This window comes from Carcharodon carcharias, chromosome 15, assembly GCF_017639515.1.
Source record: "Carcharodon carcharias isolate sCarCar2 chromosome 15, sCarCar2.pri, whole genome shotgun sequence".
Lineage (NCBI taxonomy): Eukaryota > Metazoa > Chordata > Chondrichthyes > Lamniformes > Lamnidae > Carcharodon > Carcharodon carcharias.
The window spans coordinates 126,132,591-126,155,418 of NC_054481.1; the positions used below are offsets into that span (position 1 = coordinate 126,132,591).

General features: G+C 40.7%; 1 long non-coding RNA gene across 1 annotated transcript in view; it reads left to right on the forward strand.

The window, feature by feature from the left end:
* The first annotated feature begins 10,858 nt into the window (after window positions 1-10,858).
* Window positions 10,859-22,828, forward strand: part of LOC121288269 — a 56,155-nt gene continuing 44,185 nt past the window's right edge. The window contains exon 1 of the long non-coding RNA XR_005945351.1: window positions 10,859-10,916. This is a non-coding gene — a long non-coding RNA (uncharacterized LOC121288269). The remainder of the gene's footprint in view (window positions 10,917-22,828) is intronic.

Genomic DNA, 22,828 nt, shown 5'->3' on the forward strand with positions numbered 1-22,828 from the left:
AGATTTTTTTAAAAAAAATCATTTATGGGATGTGGGTGTCACTGGCTAGGCCAGCATTTATTGCCCATCCCTTGTTGCCCTTGAGGATGTGATGGTGAGCTGCCTTCTGGAACCGCTTCAGCTCCTGTGGTGTAGGTAGACCCACAGTGCACTCCAATAATACATATAATGTTACCTTTTCAATCGACAGAAAACTGAGATGTCAGGGTCATGTCATTAAGGCTAGAACTATAGATTTAATCATTCAGAAGCAGAAATGAAATGATTATGGTAGAAGAATGTTTAACTTGCAGACTATTTCTTGACTTGAAAACAGAGTTCTGACGCCTCAGTTCATTTATTTTCGATGTTTTTCAAGCTAAGTTCTTTGATGATCTTTTTTCTGGGCTCCAAGGTGCTTCACAGGAGCATCACCAAAACAAAGCATGACACCCAGCCATGTGAGGAGATATTTAGTTAGGTGACCAAAAGCTTGGTCAAAGTGAAAGGTTTGAAGGAGTGCCTTACAGGAGGAAAGTGAAGTAGAGGTGGAGATGTTTAAGCAAGAAATTTCAGGGAAGGCCAGTAATGACGGAGTGATTAAAATCAGGCATGGTCAAGAGGCCGGAATTAGATGAATGCAGAAATCTAGGAGGGTTGTGGCCTAAAGGGGATTTTTCTTTAATTCATTCATTCTTGGGATGTGGGTGTCACTGGCCAGGGCCAGCATTTATTGCCCATCCCTAATTGCCCTTGTTCAGAGGGCATTTACGAGCCAACCACATTGCTGTGGGTCTGGAGTCACATGTAGGCCAGATCAGGTAAGAACAGCAGATTTCCTTCCCTAAAGGACATTAGTGAGCCAGATGGGTTTTTACAACAATCGACAATGGTTTCATGGTCATCATCAGATTTTTAATTCCAGATCTTTATTGAATTGTAATTCCACCATCTGCCAGGAACCTGGGTCCCCAGAGCATTACCCTGGGCCTCTGGATTACTAGTCCAGTGACAATACCATTACCCCATCATGTAGATGGGGAGAGGTGAGGCCATGGAGGGATTTGAAAACATGGATGAGAATTTTGAATTCAAGGTGTTGCTTGACCAGGTGCTAATGTAGGTCAGCGAAGTCAAATAAATATGTTAAAAGCAAAATACTGCAGATGCTGGAAATCTGAGATAAAAACACAAAATGCTGGAAAAATTCAGCAGGTCAGGCAGCATCTGTGGAGAGAGAAACAGAGTTAACGTTTCAAGTCTGTATGACTCTTCTTCAGATCTTCAAATAAATATGTATCCGCCCTCTTTATTTGAATATTTAAATTCATGTTGCTTGGTCAAAGGTCACATTAAGAGATACTGTCACCTCTTCCAGCACTTTAAATGATCCTGGTTCTCTCCATACCAAATGTGAAACCTGAACCAGAAGCCTTAGCATCCATTGCATACTTCACAGTCCCTGATATCTTTGGTGTGTCAACTAACCCCGCTCTTTTGGATACCACAGTTGTAGTATCGGATGAATTAGCCTCACTGTGAAGGATTGCCCTGCTTTGAGTGGGAGTTACTGTAAGGATGGAGAGAACAAAGTGGGTGCTCATGAAGCTAATGTTGAAGAGATTGGTATGGGCTTCCTTGATGACCAATGGTTTCTATTCAACAAAACCAATCAATGTATTTTTAAAATTGCCCTCCATGCTACACAAGAATATACATGGATGAAGCGGCTCACCCCCAGCTTCCCAAACGCAATTAGGATGGGCAACAAATACTGGCCTATCCATTGACGCTAACATGAAATAATTTTAAAAAAAAATTATTCACTTAATCGACAATTCTGGATGCTGTCAGACCCTGGAAACAATCATCTACCTGAAAGCCTCTGGGAAGTGACGTTTGGGACTGAACAGTAGGAATGGTGAGAACCTGTCACCTCTGGCAACCTGCCCCCTCATAAAACAGCCTTTATGGAACAAAAATACAAATTTTGTTTGATAATGCTCTTTGAGAACTATTTCTGCATTGAAGGCACTATATAAATGCAGGTTGTTGTTGTTCTCTGGAGATGCAAGCAAGCTTCCTTTCTCCCACCTGCCTTCTCCACTCTCGCCCAGGTACTGATTCTTCACAGCGAAGACTAGTTAATTGGTGTTGCCCAGCTTGGAGAAAATCACAGCCGAGCCTCCGTTCTCTTCTCAACTCAAATCAACGCATGGGCCATAGGACAACAATCAGAGACAGGAACCCTGGCTTATCATTCCCTCCCCTAATCCAACTGTAGCAGCGGAGTCTGCTATCTCAGCACCACATGAAAAGGTAATAGTGAAGCATTATACAACTACACCAGACGGGGCCTTTAGCTCCCAGCCTTGGAACCTGTATGAGACAATAGGAAGGAGATGTGGTGTGCTAAAGTGGTAGAACACAGAGTTGAGTATTCTGAAGTCCATTAAGAGAAATTACAGAGAAGGGAACAGATATTTTGAACAAGCTTAGAAGAAATGTTGAAGGTGAGTCAAATTGTGGACATAAGATCTCAGAGTAGTAGTAGTGGGAATTAAAATGAGGAATCTAATCAGGGGCAGGTCCATGCTACCTGCTCTGTGTAAGTTTCATACTTTAATAAAACTCTTCCATTTTGAAATTCAGATGTGGGAACAAGACTGCAGGTATTCTACAAACATTTAAGTACTTCTTGCACAATTTATATTGGATTGGATTGGTTAATTGAACACAGAGTCCAAACTTGACACTTTGTTCCTAACTAAAGCATTAATACCTGTGTACTTGTGTAATAGAGAGGTCTTGTGACAAAAACAAAAAAACTGCAGATGCTGGAAATCCAAAACAAAAACAAAAACAGAATTACCTGGAAAAACTCAGCAGGTCTGGCAGCATCGGCGGAGAAGAAAAGAGTTGACGTTTCCAGTCCTCATGACCCTTCGACAGAACTTGAGTTCGAGTCCAAGAAAGAGTTGAAATATAAGCTGGTTTAAGGTGTGTGTGTGGGGGGCGGAGAGAGAGAGAGAGAGAGAGGAGTGGAGTGGGGGTGTGGTTGTAGGGACAAACAAGCAGTGATAGAAGCAGATCATCAAAAGATGTCAACAACAATAGTACAAAAGAACACATAGGTGTTAAAGTTAAAGTTGGTGACATTATCTAAACGAATGTGCTAATTAAGAGTGGATGGTAGGGCACTCAAGGTATAGCTCTAGTAGGGGTGGGGAGAGCATAAAAGATTTTTTAAAAATTTTATAAAGATTTTCCTTTTCCCACCTATTTCCATTATTTTTTTTTAAAAAAAAATTTTTTTAAATTTTTTTTAAAAACATTTTTTTAAAATCTTTTATGCTCTCCCCACCCCCACTAGAGCTATACCTTGAGTGCCCTACCATCCATTCTTAATTAGCGCATTCGTTTAGATAATATCACCAACTTTAACTTTAACACCTATGTGTTCTATTGTACTATTGTCGTTGACATCTTTTGATGATCTGCTTCTATCACTGCTTGTTTGTCCCTACAACCACACCCCAACTCCACTTCTCTCTCTCTCTCTCTCTCTCCGCCCCCCAAACACACACCTTAAACCAGTTTATATTTCAACTCTTTCTTGGACTCGAACTCAAGTTCTGTCGAAGGGTCATGAGGACTGGAAACGTCAACTCTGTTCTTCTCCGCCGATGCTGCCAGACCTGCTGAGTTTTTCCAGGTAATTCTGTTTTTGTTTTTGTTTTGGTCTTGTGACATAGTGGGTAGCACCCTGCCTCTGAACCAGGAGGTGCAGGTTGGAGCTAAGGAAGGTGTGTTCATAACATGGCCAAACAGGTTCCTAATATCTGCTGTGTGTTAATTCTCCCTGCTCCTTTGGATACCATAGTTGCAGTATCGGTTTACCATGAAGGATTGCCCTGCTTTGAGTGGAACTTGCTGTAAGGATGGAGAGCACAAAGTGGGTGCTAATGATGCTGCGGAATGTTGAGGAGGTTGGTATGGTCTTCCTCGATGGCCAAAGGTTTCCAGTCAAAAACCCAGGCAGGTGGTAAGATCGAGAGGGATTCCTGGTCAGCCATGTTTGAGATAAAAAGTTGGAGCCTCTACCGTCACTATCCATAGCTCTAGACTACAACATGCGTGTAAAATTGCACGGTGCTATAGCAGCTTGGAATCCCTAAGAGAGTTGTATGTAACACACCACCACCAGTTGTGTAATAGCTTGTGCCAGTAGGTGGTAGTGTGTCCACATTAAAGTTAAAGAGCTGCTAACTTGACCAGTAAAGTGTTTTCCATTGTCAGCTGGATCACTAAGTGTTGGACGGAGCACATTCAATGTATACAGCAATCAGAAATGAAACCAGAGAAATACTTACACAATTACTGGTGATCCTTCTCTTTCAGAAATTGAGATCACTGATTCAGTAATTTTTACGTGAAGGTGCTTTTGTGACCTTTTCAACTGTGAAAATGCTGAGCTCCCCTTTACTTATTTAAATATTACTGCACCAAAGTAAATGTAAAACATGTAGAGGAATGGTTTAAAACATGAATTATTTCTCATTACAAAAGAAAAATCAAAATGTGACGGACTCTTACACTTTGGCAGATACATAACATTGCGTTATTCAAAAGCAAAATGCTGCAGATACTGGCAATCTGATATGAAAAGAGAGAATTCTGCAAATACTCAGCAATTCAGGCAGCAACTTTGGAAAGAGAAAGGGAGTTCATATTTCAGATCCATGACCTTTCATCAGAGGAGGATGAGGAGAAAAAGTGCACTATAGTCATGGTCAAAAAAAGGTGGATTATTTTTCTGAAAGTGAGGAAAAAGTTCACAAATTAAACGGAACTGTAGAGTTAGTGCAGGGTCTTTAACGTCACTGGTGAAGGAACAGTGCAGACAAAGTGAAGGCAATTTGTGTGACTAGACTAGTCATTACACTTGACCCAGTACCTACCAAACCTGCAGCCTCTACCAGCTAGAAGGACAAGGGCAGCAGATGCATGGGAACACCTCCACCTGCAAGTTCCCTTCCAAGCCACTCACCATCCTGATTTGGAAATATATCGCCGTTCCTTCACTGTCGCCGGGTCAAAATCCTGGAACTCCCTCCCTAACAGCACTGAGGATGGACATACACCATATGGACTGCAGCAGTTCAAGAAGGCAGCTCACCACCACCTTCTCAAGGGCAATTGGGGATGGGAAATAAAGAAAGTATTTTAAAAAATTTATAGGTATCAATGAGCTTCCCCTAGCTGCCTCTGTCTAACACTATCTATGAACAATGCCAATGGTACTCTACCAATTCAAAGTAAAGATTTTGATGTATAAAATGGTGTTTAATATTTGTCATAATAAAAGCTAATATCATCAGTCATTAACTATGACACAAACTGATGGTTTAATAGACATTGGCAATTGAAAGCCTTATTAAGTAGCACTTGAACAGCAGAAGATGGCCCAGGGATGTCACTGTTTTTTTTCATTGCCCTATCCCTGACTATCCATTATTCTGTTGTTTTTATGAATCACTAAATAAAAAGCTAGGTTTGCACAATATTGTCGCTTGGAGTGTAACAATTCTTTAAATTGCAGCCTTCCTAACACAGGGGATAATTCATCATAGGGCCCGATTTTAACTCTGTCTCAGTGAATGGGTTTTGAGTGATTAGAATCTTAACCTATAGAAGTTACAACATAGAAGGAGCCCATTCAGATTATCTTGCCTGTGTCAATGCTAACTCTTCAGCTGTGAGCTGTCTGATCAAACCCCATCGCCCTGCTGTTTCTCTATACTTTTTCATACGCATCTATTTTCAATTTTCCAGTTCTAGAATGCACTGTCTGAAAGGGTGGTGGAAGCAGACTCAATAATAACTTCCAACAAGGGAATTAGGTAAATACTTGAAAGGGAAAATTTGGTTAGCTCTTTCAAAGATCCGGCACAGGCAGGATGGGCTGAATGGTCTTCTTCTGTGCTGTATCATTCTAGGATTTTATGTTAAATGATGTTACAATGTCTGCCTCAATAGCCCTTTATGGTGTTCCATCCTATATCACTCTGATATTGCACAGTGGACCAAAGTTTCTAAGAGTCTCACTGATTAATGCCTTAATAAGGCATCAAACTCATCACGCATAGTGACACTACCCATAGACTTTGGCACTTTTTGCACTGGGTGAGAAAATGGATGCTTATCTAGGATAATGTTACAACGAGAAGACATATTATTAATCTTAAGCTTTTGAAGCCTGTGCCTCAGGAGGGGAAGGATTCTTCTGTGCATGATCTGCAGCTAAGCTCATAAACATGTTTATGATTTCAGTGTGAGTGGAAAATCTTCTCCTGGAAACCAGAATATTTGTGTACTAGTTGGTACCAGAGGGTGGCAGTGTGTCAGCATTAAAATTAAATAGTTGCTAACCAACTAGTAAAGTACTTCCCATTCCAAGCAGGCTCATTGCCATCTCTTTTATTGGACAGAGCACATTAAATATATATAAAAACCAGGAAACAGCAAAGAGAAACATTTACACAATAATTGCTGTTCCTACTATTTCTGAAACTGAGATTGCTGGTTCAATTGAATTAATGCGAATGGCACTTTTTGACTTTGTCAACTGTGAAAATGCTGAGCTTCCCCAGTTTTGTTTATTCTTTGATGGGATGTGGGCATTACTGGCAAGGCCAGCATTTGTTGCCCACTGCAAATCACCCTTGAACTGAGTTACTTGCTTAGCCATATCAGAGGGCAGTTAAGGGTGAACCACATCACTGTGGGTCTGGAGTCACACATAAGCCAGAACAAGTAAGGGTGGTGGATTTCCCTTTACCTAAAGGATGTTAGTGAACCAGATAGGTTTTTATGACAAGATTTCATAATTACCACTCCTGCCACCAGCTTTCAATTCCAGATCTACTAATTAAATTTAAATTCCACCAGCTACCACAGTAGGATTTGAACCCATGTCTCCAGAGTATTAGTCCCTGGGCTTCTGGATTACTAGTCCAGTGACATTAGCACTAGTCTACCATCTCCCTCCAAAGTTGTTTATTTAAACATTATACCACCGGCATATGAATATGAAAATGCAGGGGGGAGACAACCATTTTTTTTAAAAAGTGATATCCTATCCAGAATAATAAAAATAGGAAGTTAATCATGCATTTGAGAAAACATACAACGATGTAGTGTTCAATCTAGTTCAAGCCCTGAGTAGTTAAATACCCTTGAATTATTATTGAGCAATGAATGTGCGACATAGGAAAATAAACAAAGAAATCGAGGAGATGATGATCTGGCAAGATTTAGCAAGGTTTTGTTTTTTTATTCATTCAGGAGATGTGGGCTTCACTGGCTGGGCCAGCATTTATTGCCCACCCTTAGTTGCCCCTTTGAGAAGGTGGTGGTGAGCCACCTTCTTGAACCACTGCAGTCCATGTGGTGTAGGTACACCCGCTGTGCTGTTAGGGAGGGAGTTCTTATGAAGGAAGAGTAGAAATCGTTGGATGATGGTTTTAACATTTAATCGTTATGGTGAAAGAAATAAGGACTGATCATTTAATGTGACTGAAGATGGCTTAGTATTAAATGTTAATAATTAAGGGTATAATCTATATGAATAATGTTTAAAGTTGAACAGTTACTGATTGGAACACACTTGCCAGCAGATGCTCTCTTCCTGTGCTGTCTAATAGTTGCTCAGTCCTATTAATTCTTAGTGAGTTTAATAGGCTGACTGTACCATGGGTAGATGGAGTACTGTTGTCATTGCAATTTATTGTGATACTCGTCCAATGCCCATGTGGCGCAATGGAAGAACACTGGCTTTTGTTGTGGAATTATGACCTGCTTAGCGAGAAAACCTGAACGCCAATGGTTTAAGTCCTCGAGGAGCATTGGATGTGCCTAATTATTGAAAACTTATCTCCTGTTCTGTTGTGACTAGTCCATTGTCTGCATGTTAACACATTCTTCGGATTTAAAAATAAAATTGTGCTCCATTCCGGTGGAACTGCAGGAATCTTCTTTGCAAACTCTACATCAATGCCAGGTCCACCCACAACCCGGAGAAGTGAATAATTTAATTGCCTTTCATTTGTATGTCAACGTTAAGAATGCAGCGATCCTGTGACCAGCTGTTTAATTTTCTTGAACTTCCTGCTTTCTCCATTTTGCCAAATTCTCCATCAGTTGACCTGAATTTGATTAGCTTCCTTTGTGACAAACAACATTTTACTATAAAAGAGTTTTAATGTGCACAATGGTTGAGTCTCCATTAACATGTAACTAGCATTTAAAAAAATAATTATACACAGCATCATAACCAGGCCAATGATTTCATAAATTGAAATAAAAGGACAAGGAATACCTGGACCGTTTCCTTAGATCAGCAACTACAATGATTTGAATTCATGCAGCGTCCTGAGATTACAGCAGTGACTCACAATGCTTTAAAAGGAGAAAAGTAACAAAGGGAAGATGAACAGGGAAGAAGAACTGAAAGTGTAGCCGACGATGTACATTTTGAGACTCCTTAGAGAAGTAAGGTAGAGAAATAAGGCTGTTTAGAGAACGCCAAAGAGCAGGATGTAACTCAGCCCTCACTGCCCCCTGGGTTATCTACAGACATTATTCTGCTTTTAATTTTGAATATTTCAGAACAGGTTATGTGCGCTGACAAGGGGTATCCATTTTTTGACTAAAATTAATTTACACTGAGGTATATTCTGTGTGAATATTCATTGATTGCTTACAGTTTCTCTGATGACACTGACAGGCTTTACCTGCTGGTGCTGTCTCTTCCTCTCAAAAGCAACAGCTAGGTGGAGTTGCCCTCCAGAGTTTGATCAAAGGAGATGCCACATCAGGTATGTACCGTTGGCCACTGTTCTGCATTGTTTAACCTATTTGAAACAGGTGTTAACAGGGTTTTAACCTTGCCTCAATAGCTGAAAATAAATAACATGAAAGTCAGACTGGCACAGATTGAGACATTTTAGCTTGTTTTCTTGAGCACAAGGGAACAGGGTTTCCATCTATTACAGGCAGTAAGTCTACAAAAGGGTCATTTACACTTCTGGTCACCAGGCAACCGAAGTGCAATTGAGGCCATGAATCCCAAACCATGGAGCAGATCAACTAAGTTCTGCTGGCAGGAGGCACCTCACCTCTACCCTTGGCTTCTCAGGAGGCCATTGAATGGATAACCAAACTACACATGCTATTATTAGCTTTCCCTGTAATCGTGCCAGGGTTGTAAATGTCAATTTTTGAAACATATCTGAACATAGGGCATGTTGTTAAAGAACAATGGGGTAGATGCAGCATGTGATTTTGCCATGTGCATGATTAATCTTCGATACGACTGAAGCGGAGTTCCAATTTGGAACCTTTCATTCCAAATAGCTTGAGTCATAGCAAGTGCTGAATCACAGAAAGGTGCTTATTTCAGAAAGTAATGTGCAGCCTATTGCCTAGTGGAAAGAGAAGTAAATGGACGGCAGTAAAGTGAAAACAACAGCTGACACCAGTTGATCATCACTGTAATTTTCCTCTACATCACTCTTTTCTTTCTCTCTGATATTTTTCTTCCCACAGGTATGGAAGGGAAGGAGTTGCTTAACCTATCATGATTGTTGTGTTGGGATGTGTTAATCTTTCTTGGGCCAGTGATGTAATACATCCGATAGATAATGTTTCCAGCTTTCCAAACTTCTGATGAAAGGTCACAGATCTGAAACATTAACTCTTTTTCTTCCTCCAGAGATGCTGCCAGCTCTGCTGAATGGTTCCAGCATATCCTGTTTCTATTTTGTTTTTGTATTAAAGGTAGAGGTTAACTGGGTATATTACGGTAGTGGTTAGTTAGGTATATACCTGGGTGTATTATGATAGAGGTTGACCAGGTGTATTATGGGAAAGAAAGTGTTATTTAGTGTTTTCAGTAGGGAGTGAGGGGATGTATTACTTGGTGTTTTACAGTAAGGACTGAGGAAAGTTGTACTCGGTATATTGTGGTAGCAGTTTGTTGGGTACTATACTTGGCATATTATGACAGGGATTGAGGGGATATTATACTCAGTACATTACAGTAAGGATTGAGGGAGTGTTTTTCCATGAGTTTTGTTGGGTTTTATACTTGATGTAATACAGTAGGGATTGTGGTGTGTTATACTCAATGTATTATGGCAAAGTTTTGTTGGTGCTATACTCACTGTTTCACAGTAGGGATTGAGTGAGTGTTGTTATACAGTAGAGGTTTTCTTGGGAATTGTACTTTTTATGGTGTATTTTACTCAGTGTTTTACAGTGGAGGCTTGTTGTTGCTATACCGTGTTTTGCAGTAGGGATTGGTGGAGCTTTGTACTCTGTGTTTTAAGGTAGAGGTTTGTTGGGTGCTAGGGATTATGGGGTGTTGTACTTGCATTACAGTAAAGGTGCTATAATTAGTGTTTTATGAAAGGGGTTGGGGGGGGGGTGTTGTACTGGCTGTATTATGTTAGAGGTTTCTGAGTGTCCAACCTATTTTATGGTGGAGATTAAGCAGGTGTTGCACTCGATGTATTACGGTAGAGGTTTCTGAGGATCCAAACTATTTTATGGTGGAGATTAAGGGGGTGTTCCACTCGATGTGTTACGGGAGAGGTTTGTGCGGCGCTATACTCGGTGCTTTACGGTAGAGGTATCACTCGGGCTGGGAGGCGCTGCCTAGCGGAGTTAGATGAAGGCGGATAAAAGCTGGAGAGGGAAAGGGGGGGGGGAATAGTTTGCCGCCATAACTGTTAGTTGACATCGGGGCTTTGTTGCGGGAAGAAACACTGTTGGGGGTTGGGGTTGGGTTTGGGGGGGGGGGGGGGTGGGGAAGGGGGTGAAGAGTGAGGGGAGAGAAAAAAAGGGAAACTTCAGGCACTTGGACCTTTCCCGAGGTAACTATTTTTGCGAATGTATCTCTCCGAGCAGCAACATTGTAACCTTTTTAGTAGCGGCGCCAGTGAAGTTAAGAGGATACAAAATGTTCAGCGACGGATGGTTTTCCCTTCCAGGAGCAGTGACAGTTCTCTCAGAAATACAGGTTTTAAAGTAATAAACGCTTTAATCCGTGTTGAAGCTTTAGCAGTGAGCTTTTGTCTTCATGTTTAATGTTTTACGTGTGCTGCGTTAGATCCTCTCAATTTTTGTTTTTAAATTCAAAATGATCAAGTTTCTGTCAAACTTCTCATGAACTTTAGTGTGTTTTTTTTTTGTTGGGGGGGTTAACTGTTTTAATCTGAACGCGAGCCAGCTTGAGTTTAAAGATAGATGAACTTGTGACCCGGAATATCGGAGCCGGGTTGTCGTCGTCCTCCTTTATGGAGAAGCTGATAAAATGCGTCGAGGGTTTTTTGTGTGTGTGTGTGTGTGTGTGTGAGATCCATGGTGGTTTATTTTAGTCACCTAGCAACCACCCGCCCGCCCAGTGGGGAAGCACTTTCAGAAAGTCTCTCTCTCTCTCTCTTCAGCTTGTTTTCAGTGGGTTCTGATAGCCACATGGCTGAGAGCAGCTTCAGTCCCGCAGAGACGCTCGTCCCTTCACATTCTGCACCCTTTAAACCCTTGTTTAAAATGCAGCCCCCCCAACCCCCCCACAGCTTAAACATGTGTAGCAACAACTCGGCATTGAAAGCGTCGTCTTCACTGCCGTTGAAGTCAGTAGTTTTGCAGCTGGCGTATCTTCTAAACATGTAAAGGTGCAGCTTTTAAGCCGTGGTGTGTGTGTGTGTTTTTTTTAAAAAAAAACTGTGCGATTGTTCTGTATTTTTGGCAAATATGCGACTACTTGGATCTCAAGTGCCTTCTAAAAATAGTGTATCTGCAGAGGACCAAAGGGAGAAGGAGGGAAAGAATGTTGGGAAGGCATTGTAGAGTTCATATCCCTATTCGGTTCGTGAATGTTAAGGAGAACAGAAATATTTTAATTGCTCCCATTTAATCACCATTGGTCATGACATGCAATCCAGGGTAAAATTTTTAATGCTCTGGTGTAGATATCCAGCTTTTTTTTTTGGACTGCATCATTTATTTGCTGGTACATTTTAATTAAGAGAAGTAAAGGTAGTAAGTAACTGGGTGATGGTGATCTGTCAATGCCATCACTTCCAGGCACATTTGCCCTCGAGGGCAGAAGGGGCATGGCAGAAAGTGCCGCTTGGCTTTCCTCAGTCATCTTAGTCTGTCTTTAGGTGTGTGCATACAATACTGGCATTGACAGTACTTAATAATCTATTGTACCACTTCTGGGTGCCTCTTAATTGACAGCAGATTTGTCATGTTTGAGTCATTGGCACTGGCTTTCTTTGTACGTTGTTTAGAGAATTATTATTAAACCTATCGGCCACTTGTGTGGTATGCCCCTTGATGGGTTGCACAATAAAGAATCATTTGTTCTATTGGAGCACAACTTGTTGCATTTCTTCTGGTGCTCCACAGATCACGATGCTATTTCTTTTAAGAGCGCGTTTTACGGGAATGAGAATATCTAATTCTGGTAAGGCTGTCTCATTGGGTTGTGATTTTTCACTGTTCTTTGTTACAGCTGCAGTATGACGTAGTTTGATGCTAGATTTGCAGCAATTCTAAAGTTGCAGTGTTAACTAGTGACAATGTTGTTCAAGCTGTTGGTATACTAGCCTTGAGGTTTATTTAATCTTTCATGGGATGTGTGTGTTGCTGGCAAGGTTTATTGTCCATCCCTAAATGTCCTTGAACTGAGTGGTTTGCTAGACCATTGCAGGGGGCGGTTAAGGGCTGTGGGTCTAGAGTTGCATGTAGTTCAGGCCAGATGGCAGATTTCCTTCCCTAGAGGACATTAGTGTACCAGATGGGTCTTTACAACAATTGATGACAGTTGTCACAGTCACCAATAATGAGACTGGCTTTATATTCCAGACTTGAGTTGAATTTAAATTCCATTAGCTGCTGTGGTGGGATTTGAACCCATATCCCCAGAGCATTAGGCCTCTGGATTACTAGTCCAGTGACATTACCACTACACATTTGCCTTCCCTGGACTGCTGCTTTTATGTTGGCACACCAAAAAACACCTTTTTATAATGGCATTGAAGGTGAGAATATAAATACACCCTCAACACTTCAGAGAGGATTGCCTGTACTGCAGACGTCTGAAGTGTGGAGGATTGCGTGTTGTTGGTTTTGGTCACAATGGCATTTCCAAGACCATGTGAATGAGTGCTCAGTCTCTTGTCCTAGAGACCAGGGCATGGAGGAATTGTGTTTTATCATTTAGTGGTGTCAGATCATTGAGGCCAAATTGGTTTTGGCTAGCTGTGTCTCCAGATGCACATTGTTTCTTTTGATAACCAATGTGCAGAATTGGTTGCACAATTGGACCTTGACAGTCTATGTACTGCAGTAGGAAACATCTGCCCTAATGGGTTTTCTTTGCAAGTCAGAAAGTCACTTGGCAGCTGCAACAGGTTGTTTGAAATGAATGTGTGGATTGATGAGGAGTGAAATAGACAAGGGATTTGTATGGAGGAAATGGTGAACATCAGAATATTAACACTTCCCCCTTCTCCAGAGTGCAGGATCCCTTGCCTCACATGGTAAGGTATCTATTAACTATCTTTGCATCAGGACTTGGATATATAACACGGATAACATTTCATGCAGAAATCACAGCTCCAGTTGTTTGCTCCATTTTAGTTCTGGCAGAAAATCCAAATTCTATGCATGAATGAGGATTTGCATTATCCACATACATCACATCTGGAGGGCTTATCAAAGGACACACCACACTGATCCAGAAGTCCCATTGCATAAGCATGCTGAAGCTGTATTAACCCCTTGTGGACTAATTTGTGTTAAGTTAATTCCTTATTTTGCTTAAATTGTGGCTCTTTAATCTGTATGTAACATATCTGACTGTGTAGTTTTGGCCTATTTACATTCTGCTATCAGTGTGGTGTCTATGTTTCTATGAGATCACATGCAAGTTAACTCATTGGGCTGGTTCAGTTTTATTTAAGCGTTTCGGGTTGAACTAATGGAAATCACCATGAAAGTATATTTTGGGCTAGTGTTGTTTGTCACTTGCCCCAGGTGATTGGGAATCCAGAAATGCAATTTGCCACATCTGCTTAGTAAATAAGAAATGAATAATAAATGCTGTTGTTAGGCATGTGATCTTAATGCACATGCACAGAGTATGTGGACATGCACTTAAACCTTTTATTGTCTGTTTGAATGGTAACAGAATAAGTTTTTATCATTGAGTGCTTTGCTTTACTTGGTTACTGAATGGTGGCTGTTGTATGGTAAATATACATTTACCTATGAGTATAGACCAGGTACTTTCTTAGAATTAGCACACACATGGCTAAAACTGTTCCATTTATATCCTACCTTTCATGACATTGAGGCTTTCCAGTGCTTAAGTCAATTAAGAGCTTTGTGAAGTGTAGCCACTGCCAATGTAGGAAATGAAGTAGTGAATTTACATGCAACAATCAGTAAGGTGACAATGACCAGAAGAATTAACTTTGGCCATGATACTGGGAACAGCTCCACTGCTATTTTCAAAAAAAAATTGCATTGTATTCTATTATGCCCACTTGATGTGACACTAAACTGAAGTCCTTCCTGGAAGATGGCACCTTCTGACAGTGTAGCAGTCCCTCAGTGCTGCACTGGAGAGACTTTGTAAATGTTGTGATCAAGTTTCATGAGACTTGAACCCATAACCTTTTGGCTCCAGGGTGAGTGCTACCACTGAGCTGGCACTGACACCTAAACAAGGTACAAGAGTAAAAACAAAAAAACTGCGGATGCTGGAAATCCAAAACAAAAACAAAAACAGAATTACCTGGAAAAACTCAGCAGGTCTGGCAGCATCGGCAGAGAAGAAAAGAGTTGACGTTTCGAGTCCTCATGACCCTTCGACAGAACTGTCGAAGGGTCATGAGGACTCGAAACGTCAACTCTTCTTCTCCGCCGATGCTGCCAGACCTGCTGAGTTTTTCAAAGGTACAAGAGTAGCCTGTTGGGGGAGGCAAACTGACAGTTTATCTCTAACTAGATGAGTGAAAATCTCTAGTTGGAGCTAAACATAAAACTGGAAACAAATCCAAAATGTTAGTCTCCTTTCTCTTTGTAGATTGACTTGTTTATTTTTGGCATTTTCTGGTTTTATTTAAACTGATTTAGAAATAGACAAAAATGACAACTGGTACAGTCTTGAGTTTGATATCTGGCTAAGTTCCCACCAAGTGAAATAAAAGTGTCCCCTGTGCCATGCAGTATGCCATAGATACCCATTTGAGAAAGGAGGCGTTGATTAAATTGGACTTGGGGAAACCAAAACTGACTTGAGGTTCATTGCCATGGCTTCTTTAAAACTCTGGCGATGCACTGTAAATCCTAAAAGCCACTGGGGTTGTGTCTATCCTGCATGTCTGTATTCGTTTTAAAACTGCTGTAAGCTTTGATGTTTGGCCCAAATTAATGTTATACAGAACCGCTTCAAATAAAAGCCAGCCTGAGTATCGCATTTATTTTCTGGAACCAGTTTGGGAGCAGTACATACAGATGACCAAATTACTTGTGGCTAAGGATGGCCTGAATCCTTGGTCTGTGTTTGAGCCACAGCTACCAGCCTGCTGCTTGGGCGTTGACTGCTTGGTGTTCCTGCCTTTGGTAGCACAGGTATTTTGTGAATAGGGTGAGGTCACCTCTCCGGGTGCCTCTGTGACCACCTTCGTATTTACAGGGCTATTACTGAAGTTTGGGCTGCTGTTGGAAGTAAGGTAAATGTATTTCTATGGCACATTCTATGGCATCTGCTCCGTCTACAGGCTAGATTCCAAAATATTATCCATGGCAATACTGAAGGAGCAAACTAAAATATCATGAAAACAAAAAAACAATATTCAAGCATAGTGTCCCATCGCACATCTGAAGCTTTGGTGTTTTTTTAAAATATTAATTGTATTAAAAGTGTGGAAATCTATACAGTGGCCGCTTTTTTTTTCTAGAATAATTTATGGGTGACGCTAAAGGGTAAGTTTCATACAAGATAGTGTCTAGCATACATCTTCGCTACAGGGGACTTAGGGTGTGATTGGAAGAAATTTTGTGCTGCAGGTTTCTATGATGGATGGTGTGCATGCTGGAAACTTTAATATTGCCAGTTTGTTTTCCTGAAGGACACAAGTTGAGGTGAAAGGAGAACAGAAGCAACCAGAATTCTGATCATCATGCTGTCAGTTTGTGCTGGAATTGGCAGCTTTTATAATTAAATTGCTGGATGTCGGTGTGAATTGTTCATTGTGGCACTATTATAAAGTTAGCTGTAGCTTCGTTCCATAATCCTAGAGTAACAAGCTTGCGAGGGTCAAATTGACATGGCATCCTTTAATGCCTGGCTGCGCTTGTTTAAAATATCACATTAAACTCTGTTTTGGTGCAAGTGAGCTATTAAATTTAACTTGGTTTTCTCTGGCTAAACTTGTATTTGTACATCTATAACTCAGAAGAATACAAATGGTGGTTGCAATCATATTAGATCACCATACTGGTACAGGCAGCTCTAAGGAATGCTGTTTGTCATGAAATGTGGTTTGTATTTGGATTCAGTAATGCTTTTCCAAAATACTAATGCAGGAGGAGAAAAGATTTAAGTTACGAGGGTGTAGTACTGCAAGGGTGTCTGTCCTTTTGTCTTGGCTTTATATGTAAAGCTATTGGCCAGTTACGTGAATGTAATTGATTCCACAGGCCTCCAGTATAATAGCTTATGGTATTACTCATGCAGTTGACGCAAATCTCTTTGCTGTTCAAGTACAGCAGAAAGTATTTCTTGTGCCAAAAGGTATGTTATAATTATTTGTTGTATACAATTTTTTTTAAACCAGACCTTGACTGCTTCTCATTCTGTGTATTTTTCTGCTGACTAGTTCTCAAAGTTTTGAATAAATTTCAGCCACTTCAAGCTGTGATCAATCTTGATTTTTGGATCTCAACTCCTAAAGCTGAGGCTGTCATGAAAATGTATCTCAAGCTGGGCTTTTCTGAATTGACGAGGCTTCGAAATGGACTGCTCTGTCATGTTTCCACTCCAGATTAAAGTAACGTATGCCAGTTGATCAGTCCAACTGCACAGTATATGTGTGGGTTTATTGAAATGACATTCAACTGATGGAGATGTTATCTGATTCATTGTCATGCTGGAGGCAAGGGTCATCAAGGTTTAAATTTAAAATGGCGGAGCATATGCCATTGACTGCAGACCAATCAAGTATCAACCATTGTACCAAAATCCCCCCACAAAAAACGTTTTCCCAGAAACCCCAAGGTCTGCCATTACAAATCACAGCCCTCACAACAAACAGATCTCATGGTAGCCTTGGAAGTTCATTACAAATATTTCAATTACCTTGAGGTCTGAAAAACTGATGGGGTCACCTGGCATATATAAGTCTGTGTCCAACATGCAGCTGTAATGGGTCCAAAGTATCTTTTTTTCCCCTTTCTTTTTGGCTAGTCATTGTAGGTTGGAATTTCAAGTCCAGTTGAAACTCCTTGAACAGCAACAACAGATTTTGTGTGCATGTAAATCCAAAGCACTTGCAAAATCAAAGGCAGAAGCTAGTTTAATGAGGGTGCTGGGGGTGGTGGGTGGGAAAGAGTACTGGAAAGCAGGGTCAGGGCAGGGCAATTTGCAAGCTTTGCCATAGATGGAAGTGGGAAATAGAGGCCAGCATTGGAGTAACAGCTCAAAGCCAAGGAAGTCATAAAACTCAGATTGGATGAAGCTGTTGGGCAATTAATCTGTGCTTTGAGTCTGATCCAGGACTGCTGTATGTGTGATTTGGAGAGCATGGTGGTTTGAGAGTTTGATGAGCAGAGGTACTCTGGGAGTCAGGTATGTGGTGATGCCTAGCTTGCATCACTTGTGTGACGCATGACCTTTTGAGATTTGCTTGCATACCTCTGTGGGCTGCAGTCTTGCAAGGTCTGACGTGCTTACTTTTTGTCATAGCTGTGTTATTGGTTTTTTAACCTTGGTTCTGAATTCATGTTGGCCTTAAGATAAGTCAGATACTTGCTTTGTATTGAAGCTGCTGTTCCTTCTGTGATCATTGATCATGTTTCAATGAATTTTTAGCCTAAACAGTCATATTTGGAGGAGGTGCAGATGCAAGCTAATGTTACTGGTGTGAAGTTGAGGACTGGAGAAAGGCAGCGAGTGGGGCAGATGAAGCATACTTAACGAGTGGTGCTGGTGCTTGGAGGGGTTTTGCTGGATGAGATGTTTATTTTACTGTTGAGATTCATTGTGGCAACAGAATAGCACATTGTGCTACGTGTGGTGTAATGCTTCTAGCCTCAGTGACATCCAATTTGCTATGGGCAATGCCATGGGAGATCTGTAGCTGCTTGTACAAAAGTTTGGGTATTTCTCTTGGTGCCTCTCTTCCAATGCTGATATTCTTGAAAGATGCTAAATTGATTCTGTATCTTAGATGATTTAATGTTGCCCCTGATACTCTGTTAATTAAACCTTTCTGGACTGCTAGATCCCAATTAAAGTAGGCTAACTGCATTACTTGCGAACTGTTGGCAAAATGTAATACTTTCTGAAACATTGGACAAAAATCAATGTGCTTCTGGCATGTGACTGTTAGTTTGCCTTGAGTGAGTAGTTGGAAGATTGTTTTGAGGTGTTGTCAATAGTAATGGACAACTGAATAAACGTTTTATAAAAAGAACAAAGCTTCTATTTTTGCTCACTACATTTTCAGTGTTTATTGATACCACTGTCAGAGTTGGAGGCAGGGCCCAAATTTAGTTCATAAAATCAGCCCCTGTCACTTAACAGTATGGGACCAGGTGTCATTTGAGGGAAACTTTCCATTTCGGCTGTGAATAGTTGTCTATATGCAACCCCATGTTGACTTGTGACTAAATGGTCATGTGACCAGATGGGAGTGACATCAACGTCCTGTTAGCTTGGCTACAGTAAGGGGTTTGTTTTGGTAAAGACAATACAAACCTGTATTTTGGTATCGAGCTGTGACATAGTGACGATTTTAAATAGGTTATAGACACGGCTTCTACAGAAACCATATCCCCAGATTTCGAGCTTTCGTCGAGAGATATGCAAGAATCAGGAATTTTTTTACATTTTACTAAAATGATTAATTCTGGTTCTAGTCTGTGTTTTTAGGAAGGGTTTTGCAGCTTCTATGTTTTTCTACCGAGGAACCTGCTTTTTAAAAAGATTTGCAAGTTTGGTCACCACAGAATTTCGTAGGCTGTGTTCTCTCCTAAGTGTAGCAGTTCTTTCAAGATGCCTATTTTCATAAGCTGAAAAACTACTGAACAAATGCATTTGTGTAGTTGACTAATATGCGGTACTATGATGTGAAGTTATTAAATCCTATCATTTTAGACTGGAAAGTCCCACAGCTAACAGCAAAACTAGAATTCATGTCATTTCCCTAAATCTGTTGGATATGGTTCAGGAGCTGTTTTAAGTGTGGCTGGACTGTGGGCATAACTCTTGACTGTCTTGAAGCAAATGTGCTTTTATGTCTGTCGGATAGATCAATGATCAGACACTAGGCTTTTGTTAATTTAAGCTGGAATAACCACATCCTCCTAGAGTAGACAGTTAAAGCTGATAAGCATCTGCTGCCATATTGTTCTCTGAAAGAGTCTCTCTGCTTTTGATTCTTGTATATCAAGCCTTTTTTTAACCAGTCATGGTTCAGGTAGGGACAGCTTGGCTTGAGGCAAAAAGAAAACCCATCCCTTGTCTAGGTTTGCCATTGGCAGTTCAAACAAGGAGCAATATTTGATTTTAAAAATGTAATGATTCTCTAATAGTCTTGATAGTCTGAAAGCTGTACCTTTGATGCCACTTACGAGCCGTTAAGTGACTGCTGCTGCTACACTTGCTCATCAATTGAACCATTTACATTTAATAGCTTTAGAAAGATTTTGTGGTCTATGCATCAAAAATCTAGTTCAACTGCAATCAAATTTGAAAATCTGCCCCAAAATTACTGAATAAAGCCTTTGAAACAAATGATCCCACAATGTTATTTGCATCCCAACACATTGATAATTTATGTGAAAGCTGCTTCTCTCCTTTTTTTTCCCCCCCTCCTGAATTGCTGGAATAACCATTCCAGAAAATATGGTGGTTTCCTTGGTTCTTCACATGTTTTCTTCATTTTGGTGAATGGTGACATGGAGATGCTCAATGATCCTGCTTTTCCGGCTTTTACATGCTGGAACCTGCCAGCAGGTGCAGAAACCCTTTTTAAATTATAACACTACTGTGGGTAATTGTGCCCCTGGTTTGTCCAGCTGACTCTTACACAGCAACTGCACCGTTCATTGTGAGTCAGATGGGAGGAAATGGATATTTCTCCAATATTGGCTGATGCAATTTCCTCATCTGATTCTGCTTTTTTTTTTGACAGCTTTTTAATGTACATTGTTAAACTCCAGCAATGTTCACATCCATTTTGATGAAGTAGGACTATAAACTGGCTACAGTGTTGTTGCAGTGTGTAATACAGGACCAATAAAACAGCTATTTAGCCATAATTCTAGTTGATATGTGTTGCCTTTTACAAGCTGAGCAGTGAGCTCTATATAGAAAGTGATGAAATTAAAACTGACAGGTTAATTTTTAGAGTGGATTTTATTGCTTGGTCATTGCCTTTCAGAACAAAGGCTCTTCAACCCTCCTGCATGCCTCGTTTACACAAGTAACTTTAGATTGTATTGTAGCACTTAATATTTTTCTACCTGCCTATCTTGCACAAGACCTTTTCCTCCCCTTTGTAACATTTGTTGTCTGGAAGTTGTGCAATGTAATTTACATCACTTTCCATCAGAGTTGGAAATGGTCATCCGAGCTGAAGTGTTTTTCCTGCAAAGAATAGGTTCAAGGACTTTTTAGCCTTGTGTGAATGGTTGTGCAATGACTTAGTGGTTTGTTGAATCACAAGAATTAAGCTGATTGGCAATACTTTTGTGCAATCTGCTTGCTCGTCACTAGTCATTGTTCGGCCAATTCAGTAAGGGTTGTTTTTAACTGCAATACAGTTAGATTAAACCACTTGATCTCCTTGCTCCTTTTGAAAGGTATGTTAACAGTTGTTATGCAGACCCATGTTTACATATGGGAATTGGTGTGTCTTAGAATAGATTTCATGACAGTGTGACCCCTTTACGCAAGAAATTGGGGTGGCTGGTCAAAGCTGAAGAATGTTGTGGTGCTGTGAAATCTGAGATAATGATGACTTTTCCTTTTTAACGTATGGCCCCTTTTTTATGTTGGTGTTTGGAAGCAAAAGCTTCCTGACGTTTGTTTGTTTGTTTCACAGCTTTTGGATTCTAACATTGAGTTCAACAAGTTTTCAGATCATAGACCTGTGCCTCCGTCTTTGCTTTTTTGTTTGCTTCTTCATTTTTCTTATTTCTTTTCTCCTTCACCTTTTGAATAGCTGCATGGCAGCCACATGCACACCTAACCTGGATGTAACCATTACCACTCTTTCTTTTTTTTTGAATCATGAAACCTTTTTAATCTCTCCTGCCCTCCACCCTATCACAGGTCATCCTCCCCACTTCCACTTGCTGAAAACCCATCATATTTCTGCTTTTCAAAATTTAATGGCTGCATGGAAGTCCTGGGCAATACTGTCACCGTGATGTCAGTTGGTGTGATGGCGAATGTGTGTAATGCTTTAATACTCTTCTCAAAGGTAGTTAAAAATGAATATCATTTCATGTTTTCTCAAGGTTGGAGGCTGGGTGTGGGGGTGAATGAGTGAAGAGAAGGATCCCAGATGATTAGCAGTTTGTGCAAGTTGGTTTCCTCTACAACTAAGTAGTCAATTTGTTAGTTTGTCACGGCAGTCGGTGGGGAGGGAAGCACTCACCATGTTGCATTTTAACTGGAGCATCTTGTGCAACAGATGAACTGTTGGGTAGCAAATGGTAGGGCCAGTAAAAAGGCAGGAAAATGGGATTAGAATAGTTAGGTACTTGTTTGGTGCAGGCTTGATGGGCCGAAGGCCTTTCTCTGAGCTGTAGACCTCTGACTCTGTGACTCTACAACATTGTCTTATGTTCATTCGTGTGATAGCATAACTCAGTGATGCCAGACGAACATCCGTGCGAGATCTGAACTAGATATTGCACTTTGGTTTGCTGTTGTTGTACGTAATGCAAACTACCACTAGATGAGGCAGGGCTTGTTACAAATCATTCAACTGCTTTATCCCACACTATAAAATATACACGGCAACTTCTGCACAGATTGTTTGATATCACAGATTTATAACACCCATTAAATAAACTGACCACTCTGCCACCCCAGTTCAGTTACTCATTTTAACACGGGCAAAAGAATACTTGTAGCTTGTCCTATACCCCAGGGCAAAATGTCCGAGGGTAGTCTCCCTTAATGTCCTTCAACATTAAGTCCATCTCCCACACTGTGGGTAGAGGCACTTTGTGTCGGTGTATCTTGTCACCAAGTGGGGCAAATTCTGTGGCTAGCCTGGGGATCATTCCTCCATCTAAGTTTGATGTTTAAATTGCTTCGACTTCCAGCTTCAGTGCAAATGTCTGATTTTTTTTTTTTTAAAAGCTCTCAAGACTGGGACAAGATTTTAAACTGAACGATGGGAGGTCCGATGACAGCTGGTGTTTTAAGTACTGCAGTGCTGAACTGACAGCAATGTGCTGGTTGAAATGAGAATGAACAGTGCATGTAGAATGTAGTTGATGTAGACGGTAAAGATTTTGATTTTTTTTT